The following is a 15,305-nucleotide window of genomic DNA, read 5'->3' on the forward strand; positions in this document are numbered from 1 at the left end:
ACTGTTCTTCAAGCAAAGACCTCAGCTGTATTCTCAAGGGACCTCAGCGGGAAGGTACTTGCCACCTGTGACACTCCTTTTGTTGACACTTTCTCTTCATAACAACCTTCTATCCTCGTGTTATTCCTCTAGTTTTGTTTTTGGGTTTTTTTTTTCTCCTGAACTTTGCTTTTGCTTGTGGTATTTAGACATGCTGTTTTCTCTCCTCTGTGTGTGTCCTAGGATTTGATCTAATTGTCCTGCTGTTCGAGTGTCACTCGGCATTATTATTGGGAAGATGAATGGGACATGGGTCAGAGTTCAGCAAGAAGGCATCTGCTTGCTTACAGTGCATAGTGGAAGCACTCCGACGTGATCTTTAATGAAGGCTTGGAGAACATTTGCCAGAGGAGGCTGTCCCCACTGCTTCTTCTTTGGAGGGATAGAAAATGAGCAAGCATAGGGGAGGAATATTTTTCCAGAAAGCTCCCTGTTCGGGATGTCTTCTTCTAAAGTAGGGGAGAAAATGGAGGTACGTTTGCTGCCTTGTGATTAAACAGTGAGAAGAAAACGGAAGCGTTTGAATGGATTCTAACCATTTGCCTGTTTGGTGCACAGAACATCACCGAAAAAGTTTCCACTCCACTTGCAAAACCTCTCACCCTCTGGTGTTCTGTGGCCTCAGGTTACTGTGCCCTCGCAAGCTCAAATTCTCTTACTAGAGTCTCGTAAGCTGACAGTTCTTCCACTTAACAGACGGGCCAGAAGCCCCAACTGATGAGAATCTACAATTGCTTTGGCATTAGTGGGACAATGGCTGCATTGTTCCTTTTGCCCTCTTGGGTAGACAAGTGTCTTCTCCATCGAATTTTGACACCCAAGGAAGCTGAATCCACCCTTGGGAGATTCACCTTCCTTCCTCTCCCCATTAAGTGCCTTTCTACCCTGAAGCTGGTTGGGTGACTTCGGGCTGTCTACTCCACCTGCTAGTCACAGTGTAAGTTGGTAGAGGAAGAAGGAAACCTAAGTCAGGAAGCTCATTTTAGTTAGGTGACACCTGCAGCCCGGGTTTCCTCCAGGACCTCGTGGCCAGGTGTCATGCGCTGGCTCCTGGGATTGCTTGAGCAAACACTAAAAATATCCAAGGCAAAGAACGCTGCTACACAAGACTGGCCGCAGAAGCAGCTTCTAGGTGGGTGGGGATCCCGCCGCCGCTGGCTTCCAGCGCGCGGGAGCCCGGGAGTTCCCGCACTGGAAGCACCCAGGTAGCGGCATTCCCGGCCTCCTTCCAGGAACCCTGCAGAGCTCGCGCTGCTACTTGGGGCACAAGCCTGCAAGCTTCACGCCCCAGCTCCTGAGTGCCAGCTCGGTGCCCCTCTCTGAGCATGCGCGGCCCTCTCCCCGCCTCTCCTCACCCCCTCACGCCCCCTCCCCGCCGGCCTTTTGCTCCTTCCCTTTCATTAAACAAACCGGAGGTCCCAAAACCCAGACCCAAAGGCGAGAGGTGGCAGCAGAGGAGGCTGAGCTCCTGATGATCGCCGAGGGGAATCTGTGATCCCGCGCGCATCCCCGCCTCTCTCTGACACACACACACACACACACACACACACACACACACACACACACACACACACACACATCGCACAAACACACGCTCGCACACGCCCGCCCGCTCGCTCTCCCACGCAGACGGAATGCAGCAGTGCCTGGGGAGCTTATCTGCAGCCGCTGCCTGAATGCACCTCGCTGCCTGCAGCCGGGCCGCCCAATAGGGCGCAAGGGAGGAAGCTTGGCCGCCGAAGGTGAGTGTGGCGCTGGCAGCCCCAGGGACAGCTGAGCCTGGACAGACCGGGTGTGTGTGTGTGGGGGGGGGGGGGTCGCGGGGGCTAGTGAGTGGGAAGGTTCCCGACTCGACGACGCGACGCAGGTGGCCCACGCCGGGCTTGCCGGTTGCAAGGTGCAGATGAAGGTAGCGCCCTGGTTGTTCGGGGGAGGAGAGGGCGATCCTATGGAGGATCTCCACCTGCGAGGTGCCAGATGGACCCAGAAGAAAGCTACCTCGTCCGGGCTCATAAACTTTCCTCTCCTGTCATTTGGCAAACGTGGAGACAAAGGGGGCGTGGAGGCGCTCTCTCTGTCCGGTTCCGCCCTTCAGACTGCATTCCGGGCTGGGATGCCCAGCCAGATTGCAAGGGTGGGAGTGGGGGTCCAGAGACCTGCAGGTAGCTGATGCCAAACCAGCCCAGCAAAGTAGGGTTGAGGTTTCTCAGCCCCTGTTGAAAGCGTTGCCATTGATTTCGCCTCAGGCGTGGGCACCTGCCAGAGATTGTCTTTCCTGAGCCCCAGGCACATAGTAACGGTGTCACCTGGAGAATTGGCATAGCCAAGGGCTTTCTCACCGACTCCAGTGACGGAGTTTGTAGGGTGAGGTTCGGGTCAGTGCAGGATGAATGATGAGTTACTGAAAGGGTTGGCATAATCACCTCCTAGAAACGCCCGGCCCCAGGGTCTTGCTCCCGGGGGAAGGCGCTGTCTTCACACACAGCACTGCAGCAGCTCTGGGAGCTGGAATGAGAGAGCTGTGGTGGCAGCGGTGTTGAGCGAATCCGGGAATTTATTTTTGCCCTGCATTTTGGGCACACACGTGTGGAATCTGTGTAAGGTTCTGGGCTGTTACTCGTCTTTGTGAGGCTATCGTTTTTTGCTTTCAACCTTTTCTGTGGAAACGTTTTGCCTCATACCACCTAGTTATTCAGTTGGTGGGTTGGCATGGCTATATTTCTCTTCCACACCAGGGCAAAGGTCCTGAGAACAAAATTTTCTTTTGAAAAGCCAGTCCCCGCTGAGGTGAACGCTCAGAGAGCAAAGGGGCTGCCTGCACCCCGGGGAAGGCTGGAATCTAATGATGTTTTGAGGTAGCCAACACTGGGTCAGCAGGTGAGGCTGACAAAGAAGAACAGAAAAGGGGCAAACCAGTAACATTTAAGAGAGGTGTGAACAGGAGCCAATTAAGGCAGGATGAGGGCCAGTGCCAGGCACTATAAAGCCTTCACTGAATTCATTCTCTCTTCTGGGGCTGTGGTTGGCAGTTCCTGCTCGTGGAGTGGCATCTGGTTTGCAGGCACCTGGGATGTTGTATCTAGAACATGGAAGACTTGGTCGCTCCTGGGCTTGTATTTAGCATTAATAAGCAGTTTGGTTTTTTAGGTATAGAAAGTAAATGTGTTGACATTTCTCCATCCTGCCATGTTTGTTACTGGAAGGTGGGGTGGATGCACTTGGGTCCAGTCCTGTTTCTTCTGTAACCTAGAGTCTGGCGTTTTTAAGACCGACCAGCTAGTACTGACAGGAAATGTTGGAGTCTGGGCTCCAGTATTAGTTAGTGACTGATAATTGAGGAGCTTTTCTGCACTTCCAGGTGACAAGTCGGGCCATCTCTTGCTGCAGCCGCTGCAAACAGGGAAAGGTTTTGCTTTGAAAACTTTGCAACTTTGAAATCTGAGAAACTGTGACATATATGAGCTTCTCTGGGGAAGTTCACACACCTTGCTTCATAAGCATAGCCAGAGGAGGTGAGGCTTGGGAGAAGAAAGGAAAAATGAAAGGAGGGGGATTGAGAAGGAAAACAGAGGATTAAAACAGCCTGGCTTCATGACTCTATCAAAGTGTTCAGTGAGAGAGAAGCCTGAAAGCATTTTTGCTTTGTTCTTTTCCAAATAGATAGGGAAGGAAAGATCTTCCAGAAATATTTTCCAGTTGAAATTGCAAGAGTGGGGTTTGAAAACAATTGTCAGCCTGTGTTCTTGTTTTTTGGCTTTGTTTCTTTTCTTTTCTTTTTCTTTTTTTTTTCTTTTTCTTTTCTTTTTTTTTTTTTTTTACTTCAGGGTGACAGTCTCATTAGTATTCTCACAAATCTTGGCAAGAAAAGATGAAGGTTTTTTTTTTCCCTTTCTACTAGGGTTCTTTATCTGCTCTGCCATGGTGAATTTTCTCTTCCTTCATTCACAAAATCACTTTATTTTGATAGCATGCAGATTCTGTTGGCAGGTGCTTATTGACCTGTGTGTCCTGTATTTAGTACCAGAAGCCATATAAAAATATATAAAGCATAGTTCTGGCCTTCAAAGTGTTTACAGTGTTGAGATTAACACACATGAAGTTGTGGGAGTGCGGTGTCTCTGCACTGTACTTAGCTGCTGACGTACATCCTGTACACACCTCTCTCCCCCTGGATTTTCTCAACATTTAGAAAACACGCACAAGTGCATGTTGCTGAAGGAACAAATAAAACAAATACAAGACACAGCAAAGCAAAAGCTGGTCCAAACCCTTAAGAAAGAGAAAACTACCCCCGGTGTATAACTAACATGTGATTGCAGTGTAAGCAAACTTCAGACAGCACATGCAAGTTAGCGATTGTTTTCCTTTCCCGTGGGGAATTTAGGCAATCCTTGGGATACTTAAAAAAAAAAAAAAAAGTCTTTGCAGGGAGGGAAGGGTTGAAAGGTCATTCCAGGCAGAGGAAATGTGTGACTGCTTGATATAAATTGGGTAACTGTAAGTCACTCCATGTGACTAGAGCCATACAGAAAAGAATAGCACCTGGGTGGCACTAGTTAACAACTGATGCTATGGACTAAGTGTTTGTACAGAGCTATGGCCAGGCTGCAATGAAAACACAAAGGGAGCGCTTCCAGCAAAGGAAAGGTGGGAAGATCAAAAGGTTTCTTCTTAGGGAGTTTGACGTGAGGTGGGTCTTGAACAGACAAGAAGAGAAAGACTATTTAGAGGCAGAAAGAGTATGTGAGTCCCGGAAGGGATTTTGTATAGCTGCAGCAAGCGATGCGGGGTCTTATCTCTTTGGAGTGGAATAACAACATGTCAGAGAACTAAGCAGGAATCACGTGTGACTGGAATCCCCCCCCCATACCTCCCCCCCCCAGCGACCCCCATCAAAAGAGCTTCATATGAAAGCCTAGGAGCCTTTGAAGGTTGGAGAAGCCTGAGACATGATCAGATGTGCATTGGAGAATGATGACCATGACCACAGCGTGGAGGATGAATTGGAGATGGTGCGGCTGCTGGCCTGGAGCTTTACTGTGGAAAAATACAAGTGTGAAATGACAGGGTTGATGGAGTAGCGGTGGGGAGGAGGAGATGTAACTGGGAAAGAAGAGATAGTGGTAAAACCTGCTATTCTCCTTCCTAGGCCCTGTATCACCTTTCCTCACCTCAGCATCCATTTCCGGGTTGGGTTTTCTGCTTTGTGGGGCAGGGCAGTCAACACAGGATCACTGGATGGATCACTAAACCGGTGAATGAGAAGTTCGACTTCTCACACAGTAATGACTCTGCGCTGGGATAATAGAGTCACGGTCTCTGCTTCTCTGAGGGGCCCACTTTTGGAAGCCAGTGACAAAAAAAAATGTTTTAGGGAGACTGCAGTTTAAAACAAGAACACACTTTCTCAGCCTTATGTGAGAGGAAATGCCACTTCTCCACAGAGCCACCATAAACAGAATTGAAACCATCATTTTAAAAAAATATATATATTGAAGAAACTAGATGATTAGCAAATCTTGGGCACAGTGTCAGGAACACACAATTAGCTCCTGACATGTAGTATGTTACAGCAAATGTGAATCCTTCCCCATTCTCCTTGCTTCTCAAAATATCCCTATTTACTGAACTTGGTGAAAACTTTATAAGTCAGTTGGGATTTAAGACCCCTAAGCTCTAGAGTCGCATTTGAAGAGCCCATGGCAGCTTGGCACCTTTGGCTCTTAGCCAGGCACCCATGATCTAGGCACCCACAATACAACTTGAGGGCCTACTCAGACCATGTAAGCAAGTCCACATATCTCAAGTTACACTATGAAAGTCCCACTATGAGACACCAGCATGGAGCAAAGCAGAGCTTGTTTCCGGACTAACCACAGTGGTGAAGGAAAATTAGCATTCCAGGCAGCATGGTGTATCTGACAATTTGCCAGCTGGGCAGGTGATGGCAAAAGAGAGAAAGAGGAAGGGGAATGGAATTCCATTTTGAAGAAGTGGATTTTGGAGTATCTCTGGAACATCTCCGAAAATACTGGGTATATCTCCAGGTACCACGATGTCACAATAAGCGTTGTCACCTTTGGTTTGCATTAAGAGACAGGATGGGAAGGAGGCCACCAATCCAAAGATGAAATCTCAGCACTTAGCTGGAAGAGAGAATCAAATAAAGAATATAGGAATGGGCCTCTCAGACAAGGTAGGAGGGAATTAACACAAAAGTGAAAAGCCTAGGAGAATGGTGAGAGGAACGGACAGTCAGACTCTACACGTACACCCTGGGTCAGGCCTTGCAGCAGGACCCAGACCGGCAATCTGATTTACAGCATGCATAGTCCTTCCGCCTCAGCACCGAGACAGGTCTTAATAGCTTTCCTGTGAGGTACCAAGCTCATGGGTACAAGGACCAGCTCTCAAAGCTACTGTGCTTATCCTACAGGCTGTGTCCTCTCAGTGATAATGTGTCAATGGCCAGGACGGTTTTAAGTGAGGAGAGATGAAAGGATCGAAAGTAGAGGACTGAAGATACACAATGAACAGACTTCCCTGGTGACAGTCAGAGAAGCAGCTTCGCGCAGCCGTGGGCTCAGAGGCCATATTTCAGAGTCCGGTGGGGGAGTGAAGGGAAGAGCACCCAGGCTTGTGCATCTATCCGTCATTTTTGAAGTCTGGCAGGGGAAAGAGTTATGGGGCCACTGGGAGAAGGTGTAGTGAGCTTTAGCAAGTTCTTATCAAGGAAGAGCAGATGGAAAGAGCTAGTGCCTAAGAACAAAAGGTGCAGGGGACGAGAGCCGGAGAGCAGCACAGAGAGGAAGGATGTCTGTTCCCAAGAGTGTGGGAAGGGCTGGGGGGCAGACATAGGATCCTCCCCACTACTAAACCATAGGTGTTTCCTGAAGCCCAGAGACTTGCATTCTTGCATGTCTAAGCTGAATGTGTCGCTGGACCTGCAGCCTGGTGATGTTTATGTTGTTTATGTAGCAACATGGCTGAAAAAGCACAGAAGCCAGCTTGTGACCGGCTGCTCTCTGCACTCATTCTGAATTCCCTCAAAAAATGGAATTAATTGAATTCTTTGTTTTTAAAAAGTAGATGTTGGGAAGCCAGTTTATTTTTTAAAATTTAAATTATTATTGTTGTTGTTGTTGTTTTCATTATCATTATTAGAGGGTGTGGGAATGAGAGAGAGGTAAGGGGAGGGAAGGAGGGAGGGAGGGAGGGAGGGAGGGAGGGAGGGAGGGAGGGAGAAAGGGAAGGAAAGAGAAAGGGAGGAACAAGTGGGGAGAGCACACAAGCCAGCGCCCACATGAAGAGGTTAGAGGACAACTTGAAGGGGTCGGTCCTCTTCTTCCACCATGTGGGTTCTAAGGGTCAAAGTCAGGCTGTCAGGCTTGATGGCAAGTTCTTTGACCCGCTGAGCCGTATCACCAGCCCTCAGTTGAGTTCTGAATCCTGGTTGTGCCATTTATCAATGGTGTGAGTTTGGGCACATAATACGTGTCTCTGTGCTCTGGATTCCTGCTGTACTTAAGAACCACGGTGGAACCTATCATGAAAGACTTTAAGGATGACTTATGTATTCTTGATGGAATATCTTATGTGTAAAAACAGTGATGTTAAAAACGCACAGCCCATGTATGCATTGGTGTTCATTAAAAATGCTTTTGTTAGTTATAGATAGCTGGTTGTAATCCCAACTTTCTGGGTGCGGGAGTTAAATCAAGAGACACAGACATGACAGGAGCAAGCCAGCAAGACTGCCTGCTGGGTATGGCTGCCAGTAACTTTTACTAGCCTGTGTGCTTCCCGCACTGAGGAGAAGATGAACGTTTGTTTGTCTAGTCTGGTCCTTGCACTCTCCAGCCTTGCAGGCATTGCACAATAGGAGCTTAGCTGTTTAGCAAAATGCTCTCGGGGACACGAGTATGTGTCTTAATTACAGCCCTACCTGGGTACTGAGAAACACAGGCTCTAGACACTTCACATGTGAGGTTTATGCCATTTTCTAGCAAATTGTCTACTCTCTTCATGGTAAAGTTTGTCTTGTGCCCAAAAGCTGAATCTCAGTGCCTAAGGAGGCCTCGTGGTCTAGCCAGTTGGCTGCAGGGCAGTGAGTGTGACTCAGGTTTGATGGGTAATTCCCCTTCCATATACTGTGTGGATACATATACGCCTATGTATCCACACATCCTGTTTATGCTTCATATGCACAAAATTCTTCCCAGTCCTCCCAGTGAGAGCTTTCTTTTTCACCTTCAAGTTCCTGGCTATGATGTTCCTTCTTTCTGGAATTCCATTCTTAGGTTGTCCTGACCTGCTGACCTCTTCCACTTCTGTGCTGTTTCCGTTTCAGTGCCTAGCTTGGCACTTGGTTCATAGTTACTGCTCATCAGCCATTTTGCACAGCAGACATACATACATGAGCAAATCTTATTGAGTCATTGATCATGTCCCAAACAATGCAGCTTTTGTTTTTGTTTTTTGTTTTAAATAGCCATAGACATTTCAAGTATAGTGAGTCATCAGGCTTCCACTTGAAATGTGATTAGTAGCAAAGACCCAAATAAGAACAACAATTTCCCTGAGGCTACTAGTTCCTGTTGGTGACAGGTGTCCAAATGTAGGCTGAGATCCTCCCTTGATTTCTGACTCAGCCCCTCTCCAGATGACGTAAGGGAAGCAGGGTCATGCATGCACCCTGTTGGCTCCTACCTTTTTTTAAGTTCTCAATATTTTGATCACTATGGGGTCCTTGTATTAAGTATGAAATTAAAAATATTTTACCAAGACACTGTTTATTTTGGTTGTTGAGTTTTTGGGACAGGGGAACTGATTTTCTTTTACCTGATGCCAATGCCTCGTCTTTTCACAAAGTGTAGTAAGGATTTGTTACTAGCCTTTTCAGTCTGCCGTCTGAACACAGTGATGCCAAGTAAAGCGACGGCACACACTGAAAAGCTTTGATGGAACCTTCATTCAGCATAGAGGCAATTGCTGCTAACAAACTTTCATGACCTGGCTTGTCTGCTAACCAGTAAAGATTGCGTTCAGTGGTTAAAGTAAAGCCAAAGAGCTAACGTGGTGGCTGAGGGAAAGTGCCATCTACCTGTTAGTTGCTTATTTCTCTGTCTCAGAGCTAGAGGGAGTTGCAAGGATTGTCTAGACAAGCCCTTTTGTTTACAAATTTATTCATGCACTTTTTGTATGCTTTCATGATTCAGAGCTTTTGAACACTCAGAAGTGGGGGAAAATTATCACACCTGTCAACTTGGCTGGCTTTGATTGTAGCACTGTGGTCTGTATGTAAATTGAGGTCAGCCAGTACAATGGCAGACACTGACCATTTCTGAAATTAGAAAAGGGAGAAAGAGCATGAATGGAAAAGAGAAAGAACTAAAGGAGGGGAAGTTGGCGTGAGTTTCCTGCATACCTTACAGATGCCCCTACAGGCTACCTGGAGGGCTTTTATGTATTATCACTATAGGTTTATAGCACCCTGGTGAGTAATTACCGACATCTTCACTTGACAGCTGAGCAAATCAAGCTGCAGAAAGTTGAGCTGGCTTACTCAGCTGCCTGAGATGGACTTAGAGTCATCAAGATAGCATCTAAAGTCAGTGCACATCTCACCGGTCCTTCTGTTGCCAAAGGCTTGGAATTTCAGGTCATCCATAACCTTTTTGCTCTCTGGAAAATCTTAGGGGGGAGGTTTTCATGGCCTGTCAGTGTTTACCGCTGGGCATCAGCTCTGCATCTTTGTGGGCCTTCTCTCATCTATGTCAAATTTATCTTTTTCATCCATCAGTAACAACCTGGAGCAGAGTCCCATGCACATAGGAAATAAATATCCTCTTCCAGTAATTATCATGAATTTTGACTCCACTTGAAAGCACAGAGCTTAGATTGCCTCAGTTACATTAGAAATGGCCATTTCTTTTGGTATAGTGGTATCTAGAGTTCTAAACATGCTCACAGGCAGTCTGGTGAAAAGGTGATGGTGGTGACAGGAACAGCCCCACCATAGGAGGTGTCCTGACTCTGCATGGCTGACAGGTGAGGGTTTCTGGGGTGCCCTTTTATTGAGATTTCTGATAAGAGACCAGAAGCAATGGTTCCTCATCAACATATGAATTCAATAAAATACCTAATCAAGTGGAATAAGATACAATGAAGAAGAACAGTCTAGTTGAGAGAGCTGATGCTCAGCTCAGCGTCTCTACAAGCCAAGCTCACTTTATTATCTTTTCCATCTCCTAGCCTTGCTGGCTGTCACTTCCAGGCAAGCCTACACATTCCCTTGCTCTGCTAACCAGCCCACAGCATACTCTCCTGGAGGGTCTCAGAAAGAGAGAGAGAGATGGAGAAAGGGAGGAAGAGAGAGAGAGAGAGAGAGAGAGAGAGAGAGAGAGAGAGAGAGACTGACTTTCTATTCATGCTTTTATTAACAGGGGAAAGCCATCATCTCTGCAAATAATATCTCTGGATTTGTTTTCTCTAAACTTTAAAAGCCAGGCAGTACCTCTAAACCTTGAGAAAAAACTTTGAGGTTTTTGCAGTATGACGTATGGCATACAACACATAATACAATTTCTTGCCAGGCTAGTTTGAACCAATAACAATAGTACACCTCGTCAATTTAGAAACTAATTCAGTCAGTGCTGTGTGTATTATGTTGCTATACAAAATGCATGTATAATAAATGAAGAAAATAAGCATCTTTCAAATTCCAATCCCAGTCTCTCAGAGAATCCATGTAAACTCTTTGCATCCCATCCTGCCCACATTGTTTGGTTCATTTTCATTTAAATATTTTCTCTCTTTTCTTAAATGGTGGGGCTCTGCTTTGTATATTATTTGAAACCCTTTGGCTTTAGCTGACATTTCTTGTCTAGTAAACATTTACTGAATGTTGTCGATTTTCTGAGCAGACTAAAGAGTGCGTTCCTTTTCAGGACCGATGAGGACCAGCTAATGCTTGCCTTCTGAGCATCTCATAGAAGCCGCTATTAAACCGCGTGCTTCCCAAGAGTTCACATCCTTCACAACAGATACAATAAGGAGGGCACTAAGCTTGAGCTTAATCCATGGCAAGAGCCCTCAGCTCTTCCTGATTCCCAGGATTGCTAGAAGGGATGGGCCCTTCCAATTGCTGTAGTTTTCCAAATCGAAAAGCCGAGGCCCTTTGAGATTCAATGACGTGTCCAGGGTCCCACAGCTGATGACTGGCAAGGCCGAGATGATAGGCCGTGTTCCAGTCTGCTAAGCCAGTGCTGATGCCACTCCATCTGACTGCAAAACTACTCCCTGCATTGGGAAAGGGGAGCTGGGGAACCTCAGGTCACAAAAACTAGCCTGTGCAGTGAATCGCTACCAAATGGAAACACACGCTTCTTGGAAATGTCACTCAGGAGCCTCTGCAAAGATTACCTTCACATTTCCCGCCCCAACCTGCCCATCTCATCCCTGCTCCCCACTCTCCTCCTCCGAGGCCTGAGGGTCTCACATTTGCATAATACTTTGAAGCCAGACAGCATTCTTGATGTGAAATGAGATGTTACCCAAGGTTCCTAGGGAAGGTACTCATCTGTGAACGCATTACTAGGGATTTAGCTTTCAATTTGGCGTCTTGCCAATTTGAACCTGAAGAAATGAATCCCCAAATGAATGTATTTGACATGTCATCTTTAATCAAACAATATACTCCTCCTGATGCTTATCTGGAAAGTTTTGCTCATGATATGGCATAAATACAACTATGATTTCTAAACATGCTGATTCTGGTCTCCTGCTCCACTAGGTTAAGAGCCTCATCTGTGCCATTCATTAGTTCTGTGATGCGGGGCCCAGCCCCCTGCCTTTCTTTTTTTTTTTTTAAATTTAATTTTATTAATTTATTCTTGTTACATCTCAATGGTTATCCCATCCCTTGTATCCTCCCATTCCTCCCTCCCTCCCATTTTCCCCTTACTCCCCTCCCCTATGACTGTGACCAAGGGGGATCTCCTCCCCTTGTATATGCTCATAGGGTATCAAGTCTCTTCTTGGTAACCTGCTATCCTTCCTCTGAGTGCCACCAGGCCTCCCCATTCAGGGGATGTGGTCAAATATGAGGCACATGGAAACAGCCTAAGTGTCCCTCAGTAGAAGAATGGATAAAGAAACTGTGGTACATTTACACTATGGGATACTACTCAGCTATTAAAAACAGGGAATTCCTGAAATTTGTGGACAAATGGATTGAACTAGAAATGATCCTAATGAATGAGTTAACCCAGAAGCAGAAAGAGTTAAATGGTATATACCCCTGCCTTTCTAGATCTCAGGTCTCTTGCATGTAGCATTCAGAAGCCTCGAAACGGGTGGGGAGTTGGAGGGAATGACTTAAACGTGAAGACTGTGCTTAACATACTAAAGACATTAAAGTCTAATTCTCTGTGTCTATTCTACTCTCGTGGGCATTCTTGGGAATTCATGTAACTATACGGTTTTCTTAGACATAAGGTTGACACTGTGGATCTCTACTAGTTAAACACATGCAGTAAGTCTCAATGTACTCAATCGCATTGATGGATTACCTAGATGTACACAAATGCATATGCTTGCAGAGACTCCGAATCTGAAGGCTGGGTGATAAGAACCAGAAACCTAGACAGTGCTTAGGTCTCTCCTTTCTTAGCACATAAGTAGGTTAGCCATCTTGGCTAACCTTGGCATCACCATGGCTCCACTCTTCCCCCTGTTAGTGACCAAATGTATGTGTATAAGATGGGAGCCATTTGAGTCAGGACTGTGGTTGTTAAAGCGGAGAAGGTTAACTGTGCAAACAATATTTACATGCATGGCCTTTGCACCCACGGTTAGATCCATATGTTACGTCTGCTTTGAAAAACTGCGTGTCTCCAGTTCCCACCGCGTGTGTTTGTGGGCTCACGGACCACCACGCTAGCCTTTTCTCATAACGTCAACATAGCCAGCCCACTACTCTTTAATGTGTGTTGATGTCTATTTCTTCATTAGCACCGAGAAATACTTTAACTTTCCATTCCTGGATTTACTCATTCATCTCTTTGTGAAACGTCTCTCTTTCTACAATATAAACATTATGAAATGAGGGATTCGGCACATTTTGTTCATTGTCACATACTCCAAACCTCAAAGACTGCCCGAATAGATGAATCAGAAGAAAAAAATCAGTAGTGCCTTGAAAGTAGATCTAAGATGCTAATAGCAATGGCCACATCCCAAAGACAGAAAGCAAGAACACATGCCAAAGTGTGCAGAAGCTTCTGAGGGCCACAGTGGGAAATAGGACTCAGTGCAGGGCATTGGCTCCACAGGACTAACCTAAAGGAGGCTATTTGGCTTTGCTTTTCTTTGTCAACTCCTGCCATGTTAGGCACCCTTTCCTGCTGACTCCTGATGCATGGCTGCTCCTACACAGAGAGCCAGTGAGGAAGCCCGAATCTTCTCACTTCCAGGTTAACAGTTTGGTTTGCTTTGTCCATTACCTGCCATGGTCTCTTGTATCTCTCTTATTCTTACAGATCCATTAAAATACTTTCCTCTTCTAACATATCTGTGACCCTTAGGTTATCCTTGCTGTAAACAATCTAATGAGTTATGGTACTTATTTTGATGCTTTCCCCTTAATTATGTGTCTCTTTTGGAATATTTTCTCTACAATGGGACTTATTAAAAGCCCCTCTCCAGTCACATTGTGACCCCTCAATAAAGCCTCCCTCCAACAGAATTATTTATAGACTTCTTTTCAGAACTTTTCCCTTGAGACAAACCTCCTCCCACACATGTGCACTTAGCCCTTTAAATTATATCAGCATCTTATATGAAGGCATTTTGGCTTCCTTCTTCAAGGAATTCTTCAAGAATTCCTCCTTGGCTAAAGTGAACTCTCATGGTCCTATCACAAAATGTCCACATCACTTTTGTTCAGAATGAGTTGCAGGTGAAAAGTCCACCTGAGCCATTGCCTCCCGCCTGAGACATGAGATTGCATAAAGGATGTCAAGGGTGTCTCTAAGCATCAGCATCATGTCAAGTACCTTGTCTCATCATCAACATTGTGAGTATCTGCCCTCAATCCGTATTCTGCTTCAGGGTGATGGGCTTTCTATGCGTAGTACGAGAAATACATTATTCCTTCATCAGCTCAAGTAGTCTCCATCATCTTCCTTTAATGATGTCACTTCAGTTTTTCTTCTCCCCATAGTAGCTCCCAGGAATCCACCCTCCCTCAGGGTTGAACATATGAGTCCTCAGGACGTATGCTTCTAAATAGCAGATGCTGTTTGGAGATGTAGCAACGGATCAGTGGTTAAGATCACTGTTGCTCTGTCAGAGGACTTGAGTTTGATACTCAGCACCCATGTCAGATGGCTCACAACACTCTGTCACTCCAGTTCCAGGTCACCAGACACGGTCTCTAGGCTAGGCTGACATCTACTTACACATATGTGTATACATATAGACATAGACACATGCACATAAGTAAAAATAAATCAAATCTTTAAAAAGTGTCTTTTAAAAGCACTTGTTCATAATGCTCTTGCTATAAATGAATATATATATTTTTTTTATTTTTTTGATTTTTCAAGACAGGATTTCTCTGTGTAGCCTTGGCCGTCCTAGAGTCGCTTTGTAGACCAGGCTGGCCTCGAACTCACAGCGATCCACCTGCCTCTGCCTCCCGAGCGCTGGGATTAAAGGCATGCGTCACCACTGCCCAGCGTAGATGAATCTTGTCTGCAAACATATCTGTGACCGTAGCCTGTCTTGCATATCTCTTCTTATCCCGAGCACAGCTTCAATCCCTCTTTCTTCTTTCCTCTTTTGATGACTATCATGATCCATTTCCAAGTCTTCCAATCATGGATCTTACTAGAATCTTCAGACTTGAACATTTGTTATGGAAGGGAGAGCTTTAGCATAGGTGACACTTGATAATTGTCCTCAGATCTCACCATAACGGTAAGTGGAACCAGTTTAACATACATAAGAGGCTTAAAGAAGTCATGCCACATGGTATACACATGTTAAAATCTCATTTATTCTATACATCTATACAACTATCGCCAATTAAAATAAACAAGGCATTTATTGACTGAGGCCATCATTTACTCCTTCAGCCCATTTGCAGTGTTCAGATGCCATGTGGGCTAACTTTGGTTATTTTTTTCCTGTGCCTGGAGAACTATGTCAGCAGAAATGTGCCAGAGAAACAGGTCCATAAATAAATCATTACTCACAGGGAG

The 15,305-nt window shown here is 45.7% G+C and overlaps 1 protein-coding gene across 1 annotated transcript in view; it reads left to right on the forward strand.

Moving 5' to 3' along the window:
- The first annotated feature begins 1,404 nt into the window (after nt 1-1,404).
- The window catches only part of PLPPR1 (phospholipid phosphatase related 1), a 260,986-nt gene continuing 247,085 nt past the window's right edge, over nt 1,405-15,305 (forward strand). The window contains exon 1 of the mRNA XM_084783425.1: nt 1,405-1,781. The gene's annotated coding sequence lies outside the window, so the exon portion shown is untranslated. The remainder of the gene's footprint in view (nt 1,782-15,305) is intronic.

This window comes from Acomys minous (assembly GCF_964271855.1).
Source record: "Acomys minous genome assembly, chromosome: 1".
NCBI classification, from domain to species: domain Eukaryota; kingdom Metazoa; phylum Chordata; class Mammalia; order Rodentia; family Muridae; genus Acomys; species Acomys minous.